Raw genomic sequence first — 6065 nt, forward strand, 5'->3', positions numbered from 1 at the left:
CACAGCGACGTAGCCTTGAAAGTTCGACGCGTCTCCAGAGATTGCACTCCAGAGAAATCCAGAGCCCTCTCCTCTCTACCAGCACCAGATGCGCGCGCACTCTCGTCGCGTTGACGTAATACACACCCTCTGTTCTCTCCGCCGCGCGCCGTCCTTCAGTGCTCCGCGCGATCTTCTCTTTTGCGGGACGCTGGTCGTGAGTTCGAATCTCACGTCGCTGTCACAGTATCAAGGTCAACGTAGATAAACTCTATTCGCTGCGAGGAAAGTTCGAAAGTTTACAACCACTTCCTTTTCCGAGAAACAATTCCATGGTTGCAATACATAAAAAAAGGCATTGTCATGGACTCTCACTGAACTTTCGAGATTGCATTCAAAATCTTCTTCCTGAGGCCAACCTTCTAATAGTTCCAATGTATTCCGATTCTGACGCCCTTAACTCTAGAGAACTTACGGTAAGACATGCTATGTAGGTCTATGAAATCATTTACTTAGTTAAACCATGGCGCTCCCTCATGAGAGTTCGCGACAATGTTCCATATCCAGATTATTATTTGAAAGAAGATAAATGTGCACCCTTCCCCATAATATGTCCTCAGAATCGAAAAGGCCATAACTTATTACAGTGATATCACAGCTGTTTGTTTACTATACCAAATTGAGACAACTCTTTTTACCAGTTGATATATTAAATATTTAATTTTATGCTGGTCTCGTAACAGAGATAAATAATATTATCAATCAAATTCCAGCAGAATTAATACAAGAAGGTGGAAGCGCATTATCTAACGAAATGTATAAGCTTGTACTTGCTATTTGGGAAAAAGAAATTGTACCAGAGCAATGGAATGAGTCCATAATCGTATCTCTCTTTAAAAAGGGGGATAAGACTAACTGTAGTAATCTTCGAGGAATATCACTTTTGTTGACGTCGTACAAAATTTTTTCCAATATTCTCTTGAGAAGATTAACTCCATATGTAGATAAAATTATTGGGGGTCATCAGTCTGGTTTTAGATCAACCAGATATTTTGTATTCGACAGATAATGAAGAAAAAATGGGAATATAAGGGTACTGTGCTTCAGTTATTCATAGATATCAAAAAGGCATATGACTCGCTTAAGAGAGAAGTTTTATATGACATTCTTATTGAATTTGGTATTCCCAAGATACTAGTTCGATTAATTAAGATGTGTCTCAGTGAAATGCACAGCAGAGTTCGTGTAGGTCAATTTCTGTCAGATGCGTTTCCAATTCATTGTGGGCTAAAGCAAGGAGATGCAGTATCACCTTTACATTTTAACTTTGCTCTGGAGTATGCCATTAGGAAAGTCCAGTATGACAGAGAGGATCTGGAATTGAACGGGCTACATCAGCTGTTTGTCTATGCGGATGACGTCAATATGTTAGGAGAAAATCCACAAAGGATTATGGAAAACATGGGGATTTTACTGGAAGCAAGTAAAGAGATAGGTTTGGAAGTAAATCCCGAAATGACAAGTATATGATTATGACTCTTGGCAAGAATATTGTACAAAATGGATATATAAAAATTGTAAATTTATCTTTTGAAGAGGTGGAGAAGTTCAAATATCTTGGAGTAAGAATAACAAATATAATGATACTCGGGAGGAAATCAAACACAGAATAAATGTGGGAAATGACTGTTATTATTCGGTTGAGAAGTTTTATCATCCATTCTGCTGTCAAAAAATCTGAAAATTAGAATTTATAAAACAGTTATATTTACGGTTGTTCTTTATGGTTGTGAAACTTGGACTCTCACTTTGAGAGAGGAACATGGGTGAAGGTTATTTCAGAATAAGGTGCTTAGGAAAATATTTGGTGCTAAGAGGGATGAAATTACAGGAGAATGGAGAAAGTTACACAACACAGATCTGCACGCATTGTATTCTTCACCTGACATAATTAGGAACATTAAATCCAGACGTTTGAGATGGACAGGGCATGTAGCATGTTTGGACGAATCAAGAAATGCATATAGGGTGTTAGTTGGGAGGCCGGAGGGAACAGACCTTTAGGGAGGACGAAACGTAGTTTGGAGGATAATATTAAAATGGATTTGAGGGAGGTGGATTATGATGATAGAGACTGGTTTAATCTTGCTCAGGTTAAGGACCAATGACGTGCTTATGTGAGGGCGGCAATGAACCTCCGGGTTCCTTAAAGGCCAGTAAGTAAGTAAGTAAGTAAGTAAGTAAGTAAGTAAGTAAGTAAGTAAGTAAGTAAGTATGTGCCTTCTAGGAAAATAAGTAATAACAATACGACAACATAATCTTTGTGATTAGAGTACTCTTACCGTGAAAATTATATAAATACATTTATGAATAAATGTCCTAATGTTGTACCTGATATTTTCCGTTGTTTCTGTGAGACTCTAAGATAATTGATGGGTCAAGCAATAACAGAAATGAGCCATGCACCTATATCTCCCCCAGTAAATTAATTTCCATAATTTCAAAATTAAAGTCTTCTGAAATCGGAATCTTAGTTCTAGCATGTTACCTTCAATTCTCCAAGGTTACCTTCTCGGAGTGCCATCCGCACAATGCGAGGTCTCGATTCCTTCTGTTCTTTTCCTACTCTCTGTTCAGACTTTTAACATCTTTGGCAATCCTACATTGTTGCTGTTCTGTCGTGCTTCTTCCTCCATTAATGTGGCAGCTATTATGTTATGTTCATTTTCGTCTTTCCCTTCCAAATTTCTATCATAGTCTCTTTTATGGAACGATCAGAAACAGAATGAGAAAAGTGACCGAGAGGCTTCAAGATGACATATTCACATTTCTTCTCAGCCCCAATTTCTCATGCAATGACATATCTTATAAATATTTCCTGTCACTTTTACATGTTATTAATTCATTTATGCAAGCATTCATTCATCTATTCATGTCGCGTGATCTGCCGTGTACCAAGCGCATAAATGTTAAAGAAAATGAGAAATTAACACAAAGGATGTATAGATAGTGAAGGTATAGTCTATACTCTGCTTATGGCAAGAACTTGCACGTAGCTAATATCTGAACAACGGTATGTATTATGAAAGGAACCATTCTATGTGTTAATTTAACATAAAAATCGTTATATCTTAAAGAGAGAATTTTTTTTCTATATATCCAGAAATAGAAGGCAGAGCAGGGAGCGATGCTTTATGCTCCCTTCTGCACCCTTCCAGAACAATATTATTCACTCTGAAGTGAATTATCTAGAAATAATCTGCGATTCCTAGAGTGGGCAACGAATAGCCTACTTATATCAGGCTCAACTATAATCCAGTTCATGAAGAAATTAAGCTTGTTTTCGACAGAGAAATCTTCTGTCCAGAAAGAGAACGCATGTGAAAACATGTGATGTATAAAGGACATGAGTTTCGTAAAGAATAAGTCCAAAGCAAAACCTCCAAAATAATGGGTCTTCCACTTTCATAGTATTTTGTCAAAATCCATCACCATTTAAAGTAGTTGAGGTTAATAATAATTTTCTCTGAAAGTGAATATATATATATATATATATATATATATATACATATATATATATGGGAAAAATTGTGTCACTCTCCTCTAGGAGAGAGAAAGAGATACGAAGAAGGATCTGTTTGGCATGGAAACGATTTTGGAGCTTCAAATTTATCCTTGAAAATCAAAACATCAGAACCAAACTCAAATTTGAAGTTCTGGAAACTTGCGTAATCCCAGTAATGTTGTACGGATGCCAAGTTTGGTCTCTCACAGAGCAACAGAAGAACCTTCTTAGTCTGTGCCAGAGGAAAATGGAAAGAAAAGTCCTCCAGCTGAGACTAAAAGATAGAATAAGAAACACCGACAAGCAAATAAAAAGCGATATGTAGGATGCAGTGAGGCAGGCGCAACGTCCAAATTGGAAATGGGGCGGACTCGTGAGGATGATGGACTGCAGCAGGTGGACGTATGGCTCGACCACGTGGGACCCATGCATTGGAAAAAGAAGCAGAAGACTTCCAAGGAGAAAGTGGTCGGACGCATTCCGGAGAGAGACTGGAGTGCAGTGGACGAAGGACAAGTAGGCAGGCATGGAAAAGACTGGAAGAAATTACTAACATAATGTAAACTGTGTATAATTGTGTATTGTTTATATAGTTATTTTTGTGTGTGTCAGCTTGGATAGTTTAAGTCCGTGTATAGTTCATGTATTTAGTTAGTAAAAGTTTTGTGTTCAATTGTATGGTTTTTGTGTTTTTAGTGCAGATAGTTTGTGTGTTTAGACTGTATAATTCATTTGTGCAATTTGTATAGAATTTTTGCTTATTTAATCTGTATGTAAGTTAAGACTGTTTATGTATATTCAGTTTGTATAATTTTTTGTGTGTTTAGTGTGGATAATTGTGTGTTCTGATTATAATTTAAGTGTTTAGTTTGCATAGATTTTTGTGGATGTTTAGTTTGCATAATTTATCTGTTTAGTCTGTATAGTTTTTCATGTTTAGTTGGTGTAGTTTGTTTATGTGTTTAGTTAGTAAGTATAGTCTAAGCTCTCTTGGACTGGCTTCCCAAGTGTAGTAGACCTTCAGCTCACCCTACACTCCTGTAGGAGGCCGTTGCCCAAATGGGATTTCAGGATTTTCGTATTACATATATATATATTGTATATATATATATATATATATATATATATATATATTATATATATATACACACACTCCTTAGGTAAAGTACATGCAAAAATAGGAAACTTTCCCACCATGTTCATGAAATAATTACAAATTACTACATGACCTTGCGTTTATTTCAGAAACTTCTACAACGGAGAATGGCAAAAAGCAATGGTTTTCAGGAAAGGACTTCAAAAATTAACGCTATTAGTAAAAAGAATATTAACCCTGAACACCTGGTGCAGTTCGCTAAAAAGAGAATGTCAGTTTTAAAATCTCGGAAAATGCTTAATAATAATAATAATAATAATAATAATAATAATAATAATAATAATAATAATAATAATAATAATAATAATAATAACAGTAATAAAAATAATAATAATAATAAAATAATAATAATTGCAACAGTAATATAACAATAATTATTATAATTATAAGTATTATTATTATTAATTTACCTTATTACGTTGAATATTATTATATATTTTTAAGTCCTCTGTACATTTCATTGGCCAAATAATCTGATTCTCAGCAGCTTGCTGGTTTTATGCTAGAAAACAGCTGATATAAACTCTTGCGTCTCATAATATGAATAATTATCACTTAAGAATTTAATAATCATAACTACTTTCTAATGTTGAACTTTTAACTAATAGGCAAATTACTGAAGTTCACTCGAAACTAGGAAAATAAAATAATTTACTACTTACTTATCAATTTAAGACAAAGCAGTTTTTAGTATAACCAAATTGTTAAGTCATACAAAGAGTTAGAAGCGTGTAATTATGATGTACGAATAATTACATTGGACAAGCGAAAGTAAACCAATAAAACTGCGTAAAATAATAGACAATTAACTCAAATTAGCCTTCTACATTTAACATATCGTCACCAAGTAAAACAGTGTCATAACTAAAATAGTAATTTGTAAAGATATGCTATTTCCTAGTAAAATACTGCTATGAAATCATTTTAGTAAATAGGTGCAAAAGCCTACGATAATTTACTATTATATTATTAGAATTTCATATTGCAATCTATAAAACGGCGTTACAAAAGTGATATATGATTTTCGACATACGGCAGTATTTTACTGGGTTTGAAATAAGTGCATAATATTCAATTAACCTAGAAAAAAATTCTTCTTGTTAACAACATTCTGGATTTAGGTTTGTTATGGCTTGTTCCCTTGAAATTTAAGATGATTCTGTTGGATGCAACGTTCTATAGGTCTTTTCATATCTTGTTGAACACGAGATTTAAAATTGAAAGCAATTTTGGATAATATGGTGTAGTAGAGTTACATTTTTAAATTTATAGACCGGATTTGGGAATTGGCATTTCCTCCCATGCGAACGAAATGTTAGATAGTTAGTGAAGTAATGAAAATATCTTAGAGTTAACATTAATGAA

The sequence above is a fragment of the Periplaneta americana genome, chromosome 13 (genome assembly GCF_040183065.1).
Source record: "Periplaneta americana isolate PAMFEO1 chromosome 13, P.americana_PAMFEO1_priV1, whole genome shotgun sequence".
Taxonomy (NCBI): domain Eukaryota; kingdom Metazoa; phylum Arthropoda; class Insecta; order Blattodea; family Blattidae; genus Periplaneta; species Periplaneta americana.